Source organism: Hippopotamus amphibius, chromosome 10 (genome assembly GCF_030028045.1).
Source record: "Hippopotamus amphibius kiboko isolate mHipAmp2 chromosome 10, mHipAmp2.hap2, whole genome shotgun sequence".
Taxonomy (NCBI): Eukaryota; Metazoa; Chordata; class Mammalia; order Artiodactyla; family Hippopotamidae; genus Hippopotamus; species Hippopotamus amphibius.
In genome coordinates, this window is record NC_080195.1 from 103396803 (window position 1) to 103418249 (window position 21447).

Below are 21447 nucleotides of genomic sequence, written 5' to 3' on the forward strand. Positions count from 1 at the left end.
TTCCTTTTGATCTCTAAGTACTTCTTTCAATAAATTTATTCTCTTTGCGAGCATGGTATGCTTTCATCATCATTGCATATGGATGATTGTAAGATAAAAATTTGTGTGTAGTTACCATTCCAACGGACTCACACTGCTTTCTTCCATCTTTCTTTTCCTAGTTTTTGTTTCTCTACATATTTCTCATACTATTTAAAGCTAAGGTTCCAGATGACACAGTTGATTGCTTCCTCATCAATACATTTGGCTTCCCTTTAATTCACAAGCAAAAATGGCTCAAAATACACGTGAAGTCTGGTAGCTGCATGTGGCAGCTTACTGTCTGTCCTTGTTTCCCTAGAACACAGAGAAACACACCCACATTTTAAATGGTGCTTCTGTGAGTTTTCCAAGTGTCTGCTTTCTACTTCGTGGTACAATCTCAGTTGCCTGATATCATTCATGTAGAATTTGTGTTGAGTTTGAAAGTGAATGTAGGGAATGCTGTCTCAGCCCTAAGAAGCTGGCTTTTGTTTTAGCAAATAATTTTATCATAGACCATTTTGATTATGAAGTCCCTTTCATGTATTCAATCATTTATTCATTCAATGCTCAGCTCCTAAAGCATGCCAGGCATGCTGCTGTGTTGGGAGAGAGCATTTTGTAAAATATTATTTGAGATGGTTTCCATTGCAACATTACTAAATCTTATTTAGGAATACCATCTATAAAACTCTGACATCTGTATAATATTAAAGTGTGAATATAGCATATGCTAATCTGTTTTAATTTTTTTTCTAAATGAAGAGTTTTAGTGTTTTTTGACCCTATTTGTATATAGAAAAGCTCTCAATTAATTTGTAAAAACACATTGTTGAAAGTAAAGAAGATAAATTTGTTAGACAAATTTCAAAAACAAATTGCACAACTACACAGTGGGATTAAAATTTATTTAAAAAGTAAAAAATGATTTGGTGAATGTAGCAAATAATATATTTTTCCAATAATTAAAATAAACTGAATTTGGAACTAAAGCTTCAGCTTTATCACAAAATTTTAAACAAAAATTTTCTAACATATTAAAGCATAATCTATTGCAATGTACATTCTTACAAATAATTCTGTATGTTTTCCATTTAATGATTATTTACTATAATTAATGCATGTAAAAATTTGTAGATAAATTGTTATATTCAAATTTGAGATCCAAGCTCAAAATACTTAACTGGTACAGTTTTCTTACCTAAAAGTTTTTTAAAGAACACTGGTCTAGACCAAGACTTCTCTAAGTGTGATCTGATGACACCTGCGGGAACTGAAGACCCTTTCAAGGGGTCCATAAGCCTCAAACAATTTTCACAACATATTTATTTACTTTTTTAATCTAATAAACTCATGAATATACAGTGGTATTTTCCAGATACATGCTATTACATGATATATATTACAACAGAGTCAATGCAGGAGCAAATGTGAGAAACCCATGTTACACATTTCTTGTGCCATTATTTCAAGAAAACTTTGCTGGAGAAATTTAAGGACAACTTTAAAATCAAGTTGAGGATATGGGAACCTGAAAGGTGAGATGTGGAGGGAAATCCAGCACTAATACTTGGATTTCTTAAAAAAAATGCTTAATTGGATAATATAATGGTGTACTCACATAAAGTGAATCACAGTCATGGTTACAAATAAATAAAACTCTCAAGATGAAAAAAAAGATATATGACTTTATATTAGCATTTTAATGTAGGTAAATACAGTCAGTTTATTGACAATAATCAGTAGAAAACATTATTTGGTCTAAAGCATCATTTGCCTGAAGGAAAAAATTACATAATTTAAAAGATAATTTACTTCAGATAACTCCTCATTTTTATCACTTCCTCTCTCAAATAGACATCCTCTGAGTTCCTTGATTGCATATCTGAATATGCAATGGAAATTATCTTTGTAAGAAAAAATTGTTAAAATTGGCTCAAAGGCCTTGCAAATTGACATTTCAAAGAACCTGAGTGTAGATTTTAATAATTAAACTCAGAGTGAGAAGATCTCCAAAATACAAAAGGAATCTCTAATTAAGGACATGTGACAGGATTATTAGATCCCAGGACAAATAGTAAATAATATTTGCTGTAAGACAAATATGACTTGTAAGGCAAGTATTACTTACTATTTAAACAAGTGTTTGATGAAGTTTTATTTTTATTTTTCTTAAATGTGGAACAATTCACTTATTTGCGTGTCATCCTTGTGCAGGGGCCATGCTAATCTTTTCTGTATGCTTCCAATTTTTTAGTATATGTGCTGCTGAAGTGAACACTCACGAAGTTTTATGATTCAACTTTGAAATACACTACAGAAAGTGTATAAAATTCCATGTGTAGATGATGACATTCAAATTGAGGAAAATAATTCCCTGCTCCACAACTGAAACATTCACCTCTGATACCAGACATTGTTGCCACGATCATTATGCCAGCCTGGGCTGCGGCTCGGGCTGGGGCCGTGGGTATGGTGGTGTGTGTGTGGCTGCTGCTGCCCAGCATGATGGAGCAGATACTGGCCCTGTGGATTCTGCTGAGAAGCGTCCAGGGCAGCTCAGTCTGCTGGACTCCTTCACCTGTGATTTCCTCATGCTGCTTCCATGGTTAATCAAAAGAGTAATTCTCTTCTCTACAGGAACCGGGACAAGCTTATCCAGGGTAACCTGGGAAACACAAAGTTCAAATCTGATATACTTCTCCGTTGTTGAAAATGGCCAGGAATGTGTCAAAAGTTATAGATAAGCTTTATCTTTGATACCAATATATTTGTTTTCCACTGTTGATCAACATCTTTTACATGGGAAAATTTCAACCCAATTTTTAATGAGGGAAAGAAATTTCCATTAATAAGACATCAATGAGGAGCAATATCTCTGAATATTCCATGCATCTGAACCTTCACCCAGCCAGTATTCTCAGATATCAACACATGCAGCTAGAAGCACTCCAGATATTTCAAAAATATATTACTATTTGCAGAACTTTCAATAGAATAATGCAGGAAATGTATTTGCTTTACATTTTAAGTCCTATTTCATTGTCTAAGCAACTGATTCAAAGAATTCTCCTTCAGTTTTTCCTGTGGGATCATGGATTTTCCTCAAAGGCCCTTGCATAACTGACACATCATCAAGTAATGAATAATAAAAAGGATATTATTCTACACAATATCATAAATGAAGGATTGAAGCCCCACAGCTAGAAGAGTTTCTCGCACATAGTAAGTGCCTAATAAGTATTTTTGAACAAATAAATTAAGGACAATGAATAATGTCAAAAAATCTCTCTCTGGAATTTCATATTTTACTTTAGTAGAAGATGAGAAAGTTGGAATATAAACTATCTCCAAAGTCTTGATGTGCCCTCAGTGGAGGACTCGGAATGAACGCAGCTTTATCATAAGAGGAAAAGAGACACTCTCAGTCCTCACTCAACCATACTGTGCCTGTGAAGAGACTGAAGACAAGTTAAATAGATGAGTCACTCCGAGTACTCGGGGAGGGTAGATCAAAACTACTTTTTAATAAATAATGGACTAAATGTATTAATTCAGCCATGTAAATCGATGCTACTTTTCAAAAGAGTCTACTTGAGTCTCATCTTGTAGACAGGTTTCCATCTACTAGATCACTGTGTCTTCCCCTTCAGCTTTTTCCAAATCAACCTCTTTTGCTTCTCCATCTAGTTACCAGGCAAAGTCAGTAAGAACACTTCAAACACTGAATTTAAATGTTCATTTTAAAGTCTCACCTGATTCATAGCCTCTCCTAAGAGAGAATCTACTCTTCTTCACCAGTGAGACGTGCGCTGTCTGCATCACGCACTTTCCTTCTAGTTCCCTTCAGGACAGAATTCAAAACACGTACAAGTAATAATGTTCCCTATGCTGATACTCAGCTGCCTTGTGAGGATACCTCACGCCAGAGCCCCAGGGCAACTGTAAGGTCAATGGAGCACTGAGGAACACAGGGTGGGGGTGGGGGAGATGGATGGAGAAGTCCCCAGACCTCTACTGGGACTGATGAAAGAGGAACCCTCCTTTGGAACAAACGAATTTGACACACTGTGACAGAGAAAAGCAAAACATCCTCCCAATCTGCCCATTCTCTGTAGAAAGATCAATCTTTTTAAAATAGGTTTATTGAGGTGTAGTTATATGCAAAAAAACTGCGTGCATTTAAAGTACTGTGTGCAGTTTGATGAGTTTTGACCTATGACAACTCCTATGACACTGTCACCACAATCGAGGTAATAAACATATCCGTCATCTCCAAAAGATTCCTCCTGCCCTTTCATTTTGTCATATCCTTACTGAGGTAAGTACTTAGCATGAGATCTACACGTTTAACAAAATAAGTGCACAATACAGTATTTTAATTATAAGGACAATGTAATACAACAGATCTCTGCAACATACTCATCTTGTGTAACTGAAACTTTATATGTTTCAGACAACAACTCATTTCTCCTCCCCACAGCCCTTGTCTACCACCATTCTATTCTGTTTCTATGAGTTTGGCTATTGTACATGCCTCATATAAAAAAGAATTATTATCTATTTGTCCTTCTGTGACAGACATTTCACTTAGCAAAATGTCCTCCAGGCTCATCAATGTTGTCCTAAAAGTAGAATTTACTTCTTTTTTAGGGCTGAGTAATATCCCATTGTATGCCTACACCACCTTTTTTAATATTCTCATCCATCAGTAGACATTTAGGTTTCTTACATGCCTTCGCTATTGCGAATGATGCTTCATTGAACATGGGAGTGCAGATATCTTTCCAGATCCTAATTTCAATTCTTTTGACGACATACCTGGTTATATGTCCAGAAGTGGGATTATTGGATCATATGGTAGTTCTATTTTTATGTTTTTGAACAACTGTCACACTTTTATCCCATAGTGGCTACACCATTTTATATTCCACCAACAGTGTGCAAAGAATCCAATTTCTCCACAGCCTTTTAATACCTGATAAGAAAAACAAATATGTAAGCCAATGTTTCATTCCATAACAAGACTGTATATTTCCCTAGAAATAACAAAAAGTAACATAATTTCAGATAAAAGTACAGGTGCCTTTATAATGGCATTTGAACATACACTGTCAGTCTATTGTGAAACATTGAAGGAATACTTCCCTTGCGGAGAGACATTATATAAAAAATACATAAGCATTTTGACTGAATTTTTACTTCAGTTAAAATATCTGCCCATGAACCTATAAACCCACATGAGGAGTCAGCATTCTTTAGAAATTCCATAAAACCTGGTCAAGGAATTTTCACTAAGTAGCCTACTTTGATGCAGATTTGGAAATACAGCAATGATTTATCATTAGAGTCATATGGTTTTATTTTGAGAATGCTGACCTGAAAAAAAAAATTCTAGCCTATGAGAGTCTCTTTGCTTTAAAAAAAAAAATGAGCTTAAGGAAGTTTTCTTATGCAAATTAGCATGAATTATGAGTTCAGCACCTCCCTGTGATTTGCCCCACCCACCACTGAAAGTGTATAAAAGGCCCTGAGAATGGTGACATTCAGACTGAGGACACTGGTTCCCTGATTCTCAATTGAACTTTCAACTCCTGACACCATGTGCTACTACAGCCACTACTATGGTGGCCTAGGCTATGGCTGTGGCTATGGCTGTGGCAATGGCAGGTGTGGCTATGGCAGGTGTGGACACGGTTGGTGTGGCCTTTCTTGCTGTGACAGATACTGGTCCTATGGATTTTACTGAGAAACTTCTAGAGGCCCTCCAGGACTCCTGTGTTTCCTGACTCCACTTTCTGAGCTCTTTTTGGGAAATAGTGATTACCTCATGCTAGGCTACTTGCAAAGGAGAGAACAGTTTAAATTCTACACCCTTCATATCAGTTGAATAAAATCATCTGGAATGTTTTGCTTTATAACAGAAAATTTTTGTCTTGTTACTGTATTACAATTACTGCTCTGAATGTATATTAGTTCAAGATCTTTTGTGTGAGAAAAAAAATTATTTCTGTTTTCAATAAAATCTTCTGTATTGATAATATTGCTTGTTTAACTTCACTTCTGTTATATCTGTTGCATGCATGTGTGTGACAGAAACAATGTCTTTCTTCATATGTTAAGAAATCAAAACCTAAGTATAAGTTATTTCTAAATGAAACTTACTTCTGATAAATCTATACTCACTGCAACCACCTATACCTAATCATATTAAAACAGTAGCCCTTTTCCTAAGATTTTAATTAATGAATAACACCCCACAACAATACTCATATCCTATCATCATATTCTATATACTTGTGTCTTCGGTTGTTTCCTTATATCACACATTTGGATACTTAGGACTGTGCTTCTTGGTGGGTGTACTTGAATTTTCTACTTCACACTCTTTAAACTATCCCTGTACCACATATTTGGGTGATGGTAGCACACAAAGTGGGTCTGCACATCATTTTTGTCTTTGAGAATCTCTAAAAAGTGCCACCTCATTACCATATCTGCACATCAGGCATTAGAAATTAAATCACTGCTTATGTGGAACAGTAGTTTTGAATTTTACATTTTCAACTTCTCTTTTGAAGATACCAAAATTATTTTTATATTAAATACAACTTTCCTCTAGACTCTATCAGAAAAAGATCAAAATGATGTAATTTCAACATTAGTGTGTTGAAGACTCATTTTGATTTGACATTTTGTGTCATTTCGAACTTCATTTGAAATTATAAATATTTCCCCAGATTACTGATAAAGGTGTAGTCAACATGTTGTATCAACATGTTGTATGTTACGTATATTATTAAGAATAATATACTTGGCCAAGCAATTCTTTGCAAATTGCGAATTTAAATTAATTAATTTTAAAAACTGGGACATAAGATTATTTAAGGATATGGTTTACCATAAAGTACTAGAAGCCATGTTTCATATTCTCTATGTATAAAATGTTTTAATCTATATATCCCTCTAGTATAATGGAATTCTCTCAAATGGCTTTCTAAAAATACTATAGTGATCTTATGAGAGAAAAATCAAAAGATAGTGAGCACACACAATACCACTGATGGAATTTACATGTAACAATAGTGCCTGGCAGCAATAAGAAATTAAGTTCTTTTTGTTTCTGAGTTTTTGTACTGAATAAACAGAAAATAAATGAATTAATGAACAAGGCTGACAACCCTTTGTTAATGTTTTATGTGACTTTTACATTACTTTAAAATTGAGAATTTACTTTTAAAATTGAGTATGGGAAAAAGCATAGCTATTCTATGTAAGTACATTTCTCTCTCTCCAAAGCCTCAATGCCCAAATAATTCTATTTTGTCCAATTGGCATTGTCATAGCCTTCCCAGGGCAAGCTCAGAGGGAAAGATGAATTCAATAGCAGTGGAAAGTAGAGGGTTTGTACTCCACCATCCTTTACCTTGCCTTCCTATGACCATGAATACCTGGAAGACAAGTACAAAATATTGAATCACTCGCTGATGATTCTGATGAGAGAATTGGATTGTGTGCTTAAAACTGTCTAATAAAATAAGACAAAATTACTTTTTTATACGTAGTTCGAAAACTTCATCAATTCTCTCATAAGTTCTTGATAACTTTCTTGAGTGATACTGTGTGTACACCAAAAGTTCAGCAGAATTCAGCCAATAGGACACATAACACCTCCTCTTTTTAGTTCACACTTGGATCTAACCAATGTTGGCCAAAAATAAAACAGCTCAGTTATAAAAATTAAACATTCACTTAAATATGAAAACCTGAAGCATCTTCTTCTATAAACAGGAAATTTTTCTCTATTTGCACCAAGAAAACCCAGTTGATTCCCAAGCATAACAACATTTGTCCTATGATATAGATGTCCCCTTGCTATTGTTCAGTTAACCTACATATGAATCTTTTAGAGGCTCCCCAGAAAAATAAAAAGAGTGAAAGAAACCTTAGGAACAAAGCAGTGATGAGGAAGGAGGACTAAAGAGAAAGCAACTCCACCAGGACCGTTAAACTGAGCCTTCCTCATTTTCTGTAGCTAAGTCAGCAGAATTTGACCACACTGTGATAGATGAGTGCATAAAATACTATAAGTTTCTATCAATATATAGATTAAAAACTCTCTGAATGTGGAACCATGATACCTTAATGGAAAATAATGTAAAATAAATACTAATGTCATGGGTAAAAATGGTAAACTTCACAAAATATGATCAAACACAGACATTGAAGATTAATGTAAATATCATATTGAAAGAAATTGTATGTCAATTGCATCTCAATTAAAGTTCTTAAAGAAAAAAGTATATTGAAAGAGAAGGCGTATTTATAATAGGATAGAAATGTATTTGTAATTAGTCAATTAGTCAAGCCATTAATCAATGAGAAACATTTTGGTGTGAAAAATCTTGCTCTAACTAAAAATAATTATCATAATTTATAGACATGTGGCTTCAAATAACTTTCCTCTTCCAACCACCCACTGCATATCTGATTATGTAGTGGAAGTTATTATTCTTCAAATGGAAATAAGGGAAAAAACCCAATGAGGTCTTATATGTTCATGGAATTACAAAGAGCCTGATCCAAGATATTAAATATATTTTATGTAGTTCACATAGAATAGACAAGACTGTTCAAAATAGAATAGAATCTTCTTACTAAAGGCAAGCAAATAAATCATAAGAACCCAGGCATCATAACTAAGCAATCAAGGCTTGAGGAACTAACTGCACATAATGAAAGAAATAGAGATTCGTGAGAAGCTCTATTGTAAATTAATCTGAAATACGAGGTCAACATTGTCTGTGATTAGTCCCATCTACTATTTACTTTGTATAAAAGGTCCTTTGCAGATGATGACATTCAAACTCAGGAAACTTACTTTTGCTCCTCAGTTGAACCTCCCATTGCTAACAGCATGTGTTACTGCAGCAACTACTCGGGTGGCCCTGAGCTACAAGTGATCTGAGATGTAATGATAGAAATTTAAAAATCATTTTAGAACGTCTATCAATAATGTCTAGATAACTATCATCAAGCACAAAAATTAGTAGATAAAAACTGGTGAGGAAGATTGTAACATGAACCCAATTAACAATCCAACATTACTAAATGTGAAGCAATAGGACCTCTTAATAATATAAAAAAGTACACAAAGTACCTATAAAGTATTTTTCATGTCAAAAATAAGGAGGATGACCAGAATCACTTCAAAACTTTACATTCACCTACCAGGACACAGATGGTATAAGGAATAGAGGCATACATGAAAAGAAAAACCAGGACGATATCAGCCATATCAAAAATTTAAGAATTCTACAAGACAATAATATGGTTTATTCCTCAAAAGATGTTTTTAAAAAAGGACTGAAGACTATCATATATTTTAAAATAGTTTAGAGACATTATGCCTAGATGTAATGTGAGTCCAAAAGTGAAAAAAACTGACTATAAAAATGTATCTGTGAACGAATCAGGGCATGATATATTTGAGAGGATGCTAAGAAAATTTTTTTAAAAAATTTCATTTGTGTGATAATGGTATTATAGATAACTAGATATATTTTCAATCTCATTTTGTGATGGAGACACACATTGAAGAACGTATAAGAAAAATGATACCTTGTCTTGGATTTGTTTTAAAATATTCAGCAAAAATAACAGTAACTACAAAAGATACACAGGGAGAGAAGGAACTGATAGTGAAATATTGACAGTTATTAAATTCTGAGGATGTGTTTATTACACTTCAAAATACAATTCTATATGCTTTCATGCCTGCATGAAATTTACTTATTAAAGTAAATAATAAATATGGAAAAGCTTACCTGACTACTGAATAAGCTCTATTGTTAAGAAAGTTATTTCTTCACTTTGTAGAAAATCCTCAATAAGTGCAGAATTAATGATACAATTTTAAATATCAACATTGTAGAATCTAGTCACTGATTAAACTAGATAAAAACAAGTCAGATATTTTAAGCTAAATAAATAAAGGGGGAGTAAGGGTTTAAAATGAGGTTAAGAAAAACGCATTAAAGGCACATGATTTGATCATAGGAATGCTGACTCAATGGCAAAGTCATCTTGCTTACGATTGGCTAATGAAACAAAGATTCAGGAAGTGTATTAATGTAAATTAGTAGGAAAAATGTGATCAAAAAGCCCTGTGATGTGTCCCACCCACAACGGAGGGTGTGTATTAAAGGGTGTGTGCAGATGGGGATGTTCAGACTGTGGAAACAGATTCCCTGCCCCTAAATCAGATCCTCCACTCCTGAAACCATGTACTATTACGGCAACTACTATGGAGGCCTGGGTTATGGCTACAGTGGCCTGGGCTGTGGTTATGCATGTGGCTATGGTGGCCTAGGCTGTGGCTATGGCGAGTACAGATATGGCTACTTTTGCCCATCTTGCTGCAGAAGATACTGCTCCTATGGGTTCTACTGAGAAAATTCCAGAGAAACTCAGCTGGTCCTTCCACCTAGGCTTCCTGAATCTGTGTCCATGATTCTTCGTATGAATAATCCATTTTCTACTCGAAATGTCAGTATCATCCTAAAATCGCTGGGAAAAAAAGTCAAATTCCATAAGCCTCAGCTGGAGTAACTGAAATCATCTGGAATGTTTCACAATTTCTTTTAAAGCTTTTCCTTTGATATTGTATTGCCTTTAAAGTTTCTTACATTTTTGATCAACTGGTGAGAAAAGTTTAAAATATTTAATAAACGTTTATATCTTTGAAAATATTGATTTATTGCATTTAAGTTCATTATTTTTCATCCTTTGTGTGTGGGGGGGCGGGTACATGTTTCGGGTATGTTGGCAAATGGGGTGACGTGATGGTTAATTTTATGTGTCAACTTGACTGGGATAATGCATGCCTAGGTAGCTAATAAAACATTATTTCTTGGTGTGTGTGTGAAAAATATTTGCATTTGAATCTGTAGACTGAGTATGGACCATGGCCCTCACCAATGAGGGTTGGCATCATCCAATTCATTGAGGACCAGAATAGAACAAAAAGGTGGAGAAAGGGCAATTTTGTTCACTTTGCTTGAGCTGGAATGTTCATCTTCTCCTGCCCTTGGACATCAGCACTCCTGATTCTCAGGTCTTTGGACTCTGAATTACACCCTTGGCTTTCATAGTTCCCTATCTTGCAGACAGCAGGTCATGGGACTTCGTGACCTTCCATAATCATATCACCAATTCCCATAGTAAATTACCCACATCCTGTTCATTTTGTTTCTTCCCTGGAGAACTCCAATACAGTTGGGGAAGAAGAAAATATGAGAGAAAGAGAGAACTCTTGTCTTTGGCACATCCTGAGATGACAATGATGCCAAAAAGACAAGGGTGTGACATTGGTTCATATAAAGTTTATGTTTCCTTGTTATTTTTTAGTCACTGCTCCCTCTGTGTGGTCAGCCTAGAATCTTAGCCTCATGCTTGACATGTTTAAATGCTTTTTGACTCAATGGCTTTTTTCCCCTAAACTTATAAGTTTAGGTCTGGTGCAGTGGTGTGCTGGCATACCATTTTCAGGAGGAAAAACGTTCCTGATTTGTGGAGTTTGCAGATTTCCACAGTGTAAATACTTGTACTGTTTCTGACATAAAGCTACCAACATGATGCCGCTAAGTGCAGAGACATGCAGAATAGGCTCCCTGAGCTAATACGAACTGGTTTATGGACACCATCCAGTGTACCTGCCTGATATTCTAATGTAGATCATTCCTCCAAGAGAGATTCATTGATATCACCTCAACACAAGAAGGTTTAGCACAGGGACTCACTTTATATTTTATTTACAGGTATTTATGTTTTATAATCCTGTTATACCATTTGGTTCTTAATTTGTAATTCCAGATTATGCTTTGAAGTCACAAAAATTTATTTTCCAACTCACTTCAAATTTCTACCAGCCCCTTGACCCCAACAATAAACAATGGAAAACAGCATCTTCATATGAAAAAGCATAATCACAATAATAGAAGTAACATGAGATACAGAAGGATCCATCAACAGATGAATGGATAAAGAAGATGTGATATATATATATATATAAACTCAAATATATGCATATATATATACATATTTAGACACACACAATGGAATACTACTCAGTCATAGAAAAGAATGAAACTTTGCCATTTGCAGCAACAAGGATGGACTTAGAGGGTGTTGTGGTAAGTGAAATAAGTCAGAGAAAGACAAATACTGTATGATATCACTTATTCGTGGCATCTGAAAAATACAACAAAGTAGTGAATATAACAAAAAAGAAGCAGACTCACAGATGCAGAAAATAAACTAGCGGTTACCAGTGTGGAAAGGGAAGGGGGAAGGATCAGCATAGGGGGAAGCCATTAAGAACTACAAACCATTAGGTATGAAATAAGCTACAAGGATGTATTGCACAGTGATACAGCCAATATTTTATAACTATGAATGGAGTATAACTTTTAAAATTAAGAATCATTATATTATATACCTGTACGTTATATACTATTACACAGCAACTATACTTCAATTAAAAAAATTAAAAAATAAAAGACCCCGCACCACACAGTTGGTGACATTCAGCCTGAGGAACAGATTCCCTGCTGCATGACTGAATCTTTCATTTCCGTCACCATGAGCCATGATGGCAAGCTCCATGGTGGCTGTTCTCTGGTTATGGGCTGCTCATCCTACAGCATAACATTCTGGTCTCATGGGTTCTATATAGGTCCTTCCTGAGCAACTCAACCCACTGGACTCCTCCTCTCATGTTCTCTAACCCAACCTCCATACTCACATCAGACATGTCAACTTCATTCCTTATTACAGGAAAAAAACTAATACAGATTCAGTATGCCTCATTTTAATTAACCAAACCGATAGGATGTCTTATAATTTATAAAAAAGCGTTACTCTTATTTTGTATTACCATTAATTTTCTTCAGCAATGTTTATTTCACAATTCATGTGAGAAAATAAAGTTAATGTTTATTAAACTCTCTATCCCTGTAAATATTACTTAATTGCATTTGTATTCATTCCTCTCCATCACTTTTCCTTTTTTAAATTTATGTGTGTGTGTAGCATGTGAGAGAGAGGAACAGAGACAGGGAAGGATAGAGACATGAGAGAGAAACAGAGACAAGAGACAGACAAAGAACCAACATTGACTTGGGATGTCTCCTAAGGTTTTGAAGTACAAAAGAGTCAAGATCTGAATATCAGTTCTTTTTATCTAAGGCTGTATGTAATCCAGGCTTTCATGTAATTCAGCAGCCACTGCTATATCTGATCATACTACTGATTTACGTTCATATGCTAAAATTTTAAATGACACTTTTGCTCACCAAAATAGTCCTTTTTCCTATCATCACATTTCACAACCCTTGCCTTTGTCTATTTCTTGATACCTTAGTTTTGGCTAAATTACTAAAAACTGTGCCTCAGAAAAGAGATAATTTGTTCCTCTCACCTCACATGCTTCTATTTATACTCTACATGTCATTCACAAAATATCAATAGTTCACACAGCATCCCGTGTCTGCTGGCTGCCTAATAGTTGATATTCACATTCTCCAAGAAGGCTCTGTCGAGCATTTACGTCTCAGCAGGACAGTCTTCAGTGCGCTGAATCACTGCCTCTCTCTTATACCACTGCTCCATATTTTTGTGGTTCCATATTTTTCCTTTGAAATCCCCAGAATGAATGCGCCCACTTATTCATTTTTAATTAAGAAGCCTAATGGCATTGGTAAATGGTTAAAAAAAGAAACCAGGATTTTATGAAATATGGTATCAGTCAGGCAAAAGATGATTTTGATTAAATGGATTCTCTACTATACTTTTAAAGAAATTACTATATTTCACCCCAAAATTGTTTAGGCATCATTATATTTGAAAAGTGAATACTACCACTGAAATTCTAATTGACAAACCTAGATGCCAACCATCATTTTGAAACCTGAAACTCTATCTTAATTCTTGGAAGAAATGTGCAATGTTTCAATAATGTTGAAGACACATTTGACCCAATGAAGAAAATAATGATCATTTTCCAATTTCAAAAATAGAAAAACATGTTATTTTTCATTTTGCTAATGTCCTTCCACCATTCCCAGCATCTCCTGTTATGGATGAGAAAGCCAGTGATAAAAGGAAACACAGGAGCAGTGGTTAAGAATCTGTCTGCCAATGCAGGAGACACGGGTTCGATCCCTGGTCCGGGAAGATTCCACATGCCTCGGGGCAACTAAGCCCGTATACCACAACTACTGAGCCTGCGCTCTAGAGCCTGAGAGCCACAACTATTGAGCCCATGTGCCACAACTACTGAAGCCCGCACGCCTAGAACCGGTGCTCCACTACAAGAGAAGCCACCACAATGAGAAGCCAGCCCACCACAACGAAGAGTAGCCGCCGCTTGCTGCAACTAGAGAAAGCTTGCACGCAGCAATGAAGACCCAATACAGCCAGTAAATAAATAAGTAAATTTAACGAAACAAACAAACAATAACAAAACACAATTTCTGTCCATAAATGGTCATACATTTTCTGGAAAGATCAAAGTAACATATACTAAAGAATTGTTCATAAATAAATGCCAAATACATTTACATACCATAGCAACTTGCCGCCTTATTGCCAGCAACATAACCAATAACTAGTCATATTGAATTAGAAGGAAGTGTTTTAGAAGAGTATATGAATATATATTATATCCATCTTTCATGACAGGTCCAGAAAGCATGTTTCTCTAGACAGGATTCATTTTAAAACTTCTTATGCAGGAATGAAAACAAAACAAAAAATAGGATACTTATTTTCATGTTTTACATCATACCATGTAATCAGGTCATATTTATTCAACTAAATAAATGCAGAGTGAGACATAGCATTTAAAATAGAACAAGAGTTTCATTTGAAAGGTCCACAAATTGACCATGGAATCCTGGCTTTGAGACAAATTATCTCAGTTATGAGGGCCTTATTTTGCCACTAAATCAAGATGTTTATGGTGTTGTCTGAAGCAAATTATTGAGATACAGGATGCTACATTACCTGTGGTTTTCCCCACCCATCACTGAGGGGTACAAGAGGCACTTGGCAGATGGTGACATTCAGACTAAAGATACCAACTTCTTATTTTTCAATAGAACTTCCTGCTCCTGACACCATGTATTAGTACAGCAACTATTCTGGCCGCCTGGGTTATGGCTACAGTGGCCTGGGCTGTGGCTATGGCTGTGGCTACAGTTAGGGTTATGGTTGCTATGGTTACAACCTCTGTCACCCACTGTGCTGTGGAAGAAACTGATCCTATGGCTTCTACTAAAGAATTTTTAGTCTATTGACTATATCTTACTGTTCTATTGTCACTAGGTTTCCTTTACATGAGAAAATTTTTAAGGCTTCAAAAATGCTAACTTTGTATTAAGCTGAGATAAATAAATGAAATTCAGCATGCTCATTTTGATTTATTATGATCAATTGGATTGCATCACAGTTTATGAAAAAGTTGTTCCTTTGATATTGTATTACTTTTATAATGCTATGAAAAATTTAATTAAATTTGATTATCAATTTTACTTAAGAATATATATTATTAAATAAGCTGTATTTCATAGAAAATATTGCTTTGTTACATTTATACTGAATTGTTTCCATCCGATTAGCATGTATGTTTGTGTATTTGTGTGTGATTACTCACATGTGTATGGTTGTGGTGAGGAAGCCAGAGAGGAGAGAGAGAAAGAATTCTCTTTTGTGGTCACCATATACCTAAAAAGGAAGAGAGTAAAAACATCAATTCTTTCCAACCATGTTCATAAGTCCATTTTTATATATGTCTCTAGAATTTCTACCATATCTGTTGGCTTATACTCTTAATCTGTTTTTTTTAATAAATTTATTTAGTTAGTTAGTTATTGGCTGTGGTGGGTCTTTGTTGCTGCACACGGGCTTTGTCTACTTGCAGCGGGCAAGGGCAACTCTCCATTGTGGTGTGCAGGCTCCTCATTGTGGTGGCTTCTCTTGTTACAGAACACAGGCTGTAGGCACATGGGCCTCAGTAGTTGCAACACATAGGCTCAATAGCTGTGGTGCATGCGCTTAGTTGCTCTGCAGCATGTGAGATCATCCTGGAGCAGGGATCAAACCCATGTCCCCTGCATTGGCAGGTACATTCTTAACCACTGTGCCATCTAGGAAGTCCCTCTAAGTTTTAAAAAAGGCTACTTTTTATAATAGTTGTATTAAAACTATTACTACACATCAGGGCATTAAAACTTGCATGTATTTGTAAGTTTTGTGTCTTTTGCAACACTGATGGTTGGATTATATCATCTAGAGCTCTGCCTCTATGACATGTTTCTCAATTTAAAAAATATTTTGCCTAAAGAAGGAGTATTCAAACTTAAACTGTCAGCACTAATAATCACATTCTGCCTTACCAACACGGAGGCCAAACAGTACTTCAAAATATTCCAATTTATAAGTATTTGAGAAAAAAATCATAGGAGTATAAACAAGATACATTCATCAAAACAATGAGATATTTTCTAAGTATCAAATTAATATTAGGTTATTTCATGTTTTACCTAGGGGCCTGGCCTTTATCAAATATATTATGTCTCTACATATTAACTTTCTCTAGAATCAAATTCATTTTTCACCTTTAAAATAGTTCTGTTTTACTAGGGAAATTCAAACCAACAGCATCAAGTGCAATGGAGAGCTGGTGGAAACAAAACAAAGCAAAACAAAACAAAACAAAACACCAAGAATAAAGGGACCAATATCCTGAAGATGTAGAAACTGTGAAAAAGTGAGCTGAAAATTTTCAGTTCTTGATTCTAGGTGCAAGGCAAGAGACTTCTGAGGGGAAACGTAACAAGCAGAATTTTAGGTACCATTTCTTTTCCCCCAGGACTGGCAAAACACAATTGGAGATGTAAGATTCTGATAAAAATGTATTGATAGAACACTGAGCTTAACACACAGCCACATTTCTCCTTGAGATATTTTCCAAATTCTGAAGTTGTAAGGGTCAATTTCCTAAGAGACCAAGCAGGTGCATTTGAATCAGATAAAATTTTTTTGTCCATATTGAAGTGATGAAAAATAGTCGATACAATTCAGGAACTGTCAAGTATCCTTAATTGAAAGAGTTAAAGGAATATCCCTTTAGCCTGAAGCTAAACAGAGAGAGACAAGCCCTTCCTAAAATTCCAGGCACCTCATTTTATGTTGCTCTCTGTTTGGATTAAGTTAATCAGATTTTTCATAATAGCCTAGGACCAAAAAGAAAAAAACGAGAAACAAAAAACAAAAAACAAAACCTGTCTGTGGTGAAATGCAGTATCATTCTCAATTCTCTGCAGTTTTTATACAAAATGTTGAGCTCAGGGAATACTATAAAACAACACAAAAAAATCAACCAACAACATAAGAAGACCAAAAGGTGAACCACATATTGGATTCAGAGACAAGAAATTAAAAAAAAGTCATAATTAATTCATATAAGAAACTTAATGGAAAGTTGCAAAATATGTGTTTTAATTACACAAATCCACCAAAGAATCAACTTTAAATTCTAGATCTTAAAAAAGAAAGCAAGTGCAGATTATTAAGAATTCAATAGACTCATTATAGAAAATCTGAGTTAGTAAATTCCAAGATAGGTTGATGAAAACTATTCAACTGAAGTAAAGATAGGAGACTTGTAATGCTATATGCAGAAGAGAGTACAACGGACATGTCAGACCTCATGAAACAGTAAAACCATTATGTAATTGAAGTTCAGCTGAAGAGGAAAAAAATAAAGCAGAAGCCATTTTTGAAAAGAAAGTAATCCATAATTTTCCAAAACCAATGAATTTTACCAATTCACATATTCTAAAAGCTCTGCACCGCCAAGAAAGAAAAGTACAATGAAAATCACATTGGCATAACCCAAGAGCTGAAAATTAAATGCAAAGCCAAAAGCAGAACAGCTAGAGAAACAGACACATTACCCACAAAATGTACCAGTAAATAGAATCCTCAACAGAAACAAAAGAAGCCGAAAGAAAATGTGATGATATTTTAAGGAAGGATGGATTACAAATAACTATTTAGAATCTCATTCAGTCAAAAGTGTCTTACAAAAAAAAATAAAAAATAAAGGTTTGTGGACAAATAAATAGTAAGAAAATTTATTTTTATCAAGTATTAATTATAAGAAACAATAGAGTTGTTTAGGTAGAAGGAAAAAGATTTAGGCAAAAACGTGGACAGACACAAAAATAAAATGAATAGAAAAATATAAGTAAATATTGATTGTGCACAACTGTTAATAATAATTTGTTTTGAGATTTAAATATCTAGAAAATGAGATACATGACAAATATACCATAAAAGATTGGATATAAAAATAATTAACTCTAAGTTCCTAGACTTATTTGGAAAGAAGTAAAAGTAACATATTTCAATAGTGTGTAATAAGTCAATGAAGGTGAAAAACAGGAAAAAATGCAAAGTGAGTAGTGAAAAAACTGCAGGTGAAAAGACAAAACTTTGGAAAACTATTTGGTGGTCTCTTTCATATCTCAGCAATTCTGGTTTTAGGTATATTCCAAATCAGCATGCATATTTTGATAGATTAATCAGGGCTAGACAAATTTTTTTTGTAAAGACTAAAATATTTCAGATTTTTCAGGCCATATGATCTATGTTCCACTACTCAACCCTGTCACTGTAGCATGAAAACAGTCACAGACCATCCATGAATGGATGTGGACGCTTTCCAATAAAACTTTACCAAAGCAGATGGTCATCAATACTTTGCGGATCCCTGGGTTAGATTATTATTCAGCAGAATATGTGCTTTTCCCCTCTCACCTTTAGGGCAGGGTTATCCATTCCTTCCCTTCTGAGGTTGTCTGCCAATGTCACTTGTTCTGGCTTTACTATGAACAGAGCACATTTTCCTGATACTTGCCTCGGGTTAAACCATGCTATTTGCACCGGCCAGTGGGATGTTGGAGACATACCTGCAGCATGGATATATGTGTGCATGTCTAAGCTTTCTTTGTACTCTACCCTTTTCACCTGGAGAAGATGCCCCCAGTAGCTGCCAGTCCAAGGAGAATGAGGGAGGAATAGGGAAGACTCAAAACCAACATACAATCTGAGCCAAGTCCACATTATGTTGGCCAAATCCCAGCCAACCTACAAACATATTAACATGACATAAATGTTAATGTTATACGACACTGAGATTTGAGGGATTTTTGAAAGTAATATTATTACAACAATAATTAGCATGTTTATACGCATAAGTGAGACATGTACAAGATTGCTTGTGGCAGCACTATTTGTAAAACATTGTTTAAAAATTCAAAACAATGCAAATGACCATCAAGAATAGAGATAAAGAAGTTGTGGTATATTTGCACATTGAAATTTTTTTTTTTTGGGGGGGGTACACCAGGTTCAATCATCTGTTTTTATACACATATCCCCGTATTCCCTCCCTTCCTTGACTTCCCCCCCTCGAGTCCCCCCCACCCTCCCTGCCCCAGTCCTCTAAGGCATCTTCCATCTGCACATTGAAATTTAATACAGCAGTAAGAATTCATACAAAAACAAAATGTATGAATAAAAAAAGAATCAAAAGAAAGCAGATTAAAAGTCTTATTTGTGTGATTTTATTTGCATAAGTTTCAAAAATTGGCAAAACAAATTTACAGTTTTGGATCAGGAATGGTTACACTCAGCCGCTGATGTTGAATGTAAAGGGACATAAGAAGAGTCATCTGAGATGTTGGTGTTATAAGATTTTTATGTACTGATTAAACTGTTATGCTTTGAATATTCATCAAGTTCTACCCTTATGATTTATACACACTGGATATTATAAAATATACACAAGTAAAGCTTTTTTTTCTTTTTAAGGAGCATAAAAATAAGTTAAGTCAGTCCATGGAAAGTTTTTTGTAGAAAACATCATCTGATAGACAAGGCATGCTTTCACCTGAGAACAGATGGGGAATCTGGCAGACTTCCGACATCAAGTAATTTCCCTTCAAGGCGCCCACTCACCCATTAAATACAAGATAAAATTTCAAATTGTATAATGAGATTATATACAAAGTATAATATAAAATACATAATTATATAGAATTATATACAATTTTAAATAGAATAGAGTTATAATACAATTATAATAAATTTGTAAATATAATTTATAATAAACATATGAATATTATAATAAATACAAACATTTCAAGAAATCTGCAGTTGGGTAGAGCAAATATTCAAAAAAAAAAGAAAAAAACTTAGAGGAATGCTGTGCGTCCCTATGTCGTCTCAAGTAATTTGGTAATATTTATCAACTAACCAAATCTAGAGTGAGCAAAGGCTCTGAAATAAACAAATGTTTCTTTTTAAAAAGGGAATAGACTACTTGTTGATCACCTTTAGAGTTACAGAAAAATTCAGCAGGAAGGAAGAGAGTTCCCATATATACTCTCATCTGCCTGTCTCCAGTATCTGCTGTTATTAATTGCTTGCATTACTGTGGTACATTGGTTAGAATTGATCAGTCAATATTGACACACAATTATTAACTAAAGACCATAGTTTACTAGTGTCCATTGTATTGTACATTCTATGAGTTTTGACAAGTGTATAATAATATGTATTCACCATTACCATATTATGTAGGATAGCTCCGCTGCCCTAGAAATCCCAGTGCTTCACCTATTCATCCCTCTTTCCCTCCCCCTGACAATCATTGATCTTTTTAGTGTCTCCATAGTTTTACCTTTTTCCGAATGCCATATAGTTGGAATCATTCAGTACACAGCCTTTACAGAATCATTCAGTACATAGCCTTTATAGTTGGAAGCATTCAGTACATAGCCTTTTCATAATATGCATTTAGGGTTCACCCATGTCTTCTTGTGACTTGATAGCACATTTTATTTTATTGCTGAATTTTATCCATATATTGTATGGATGCATTGTAGTTTGTTTATCCATTCACCTATCAAAGGACATCTTGGTTTGCTTGCATATTTTGCCCTTATGAATAAAGCCCCTACAAACCTCCATGTGCAGGTTTTTGAGTGGACATATGTTTTGAAATCATTTGAGTAAATACCAAGGAGCATAATTTCTAGGTTGCATGATATGAGTATGTTTAGTTTTACAAGAAACTGCCAAGCTGTCTTCCAGAGTAGCTGTACCATTTTGCATTCCCACCAACAATGAATGAGACTTCCTGTTGCTTCACATTCTTGTCAGCTTTTGGTGTTGTCAGTGTTTTGGATTTTAGCCATTATAATAGGTGTGTAGTAGTTTTCATCTGCAGTTCCCTAATGACATAAGATGTTGAGCATTTTTTCACATGCTTATTTGTCATCTGTATATCTTCTT

At 34.8% G+C, this 21447-nt stretch overlaps 1 non-coding gene across 1 annotated transcript; it reads right to left on the minus strand.

Annotated features, from left to right (window-relative positions):
• Nucleotides 1-2193: 2193 nt before the first annotated feature.
• On the minus strand, nt 2194-2302 carry LOC130830703 (U6 spliceosomal RNA). Its single transcript, XR_009047870.1, has one exon. It is a non-coding gene; the product is annotated as a U6 spliceosomal RNA (small nuclear RNA).
• Between the last annotated feature and the right edge of the window lie 19145 nt (nt 2303-21447).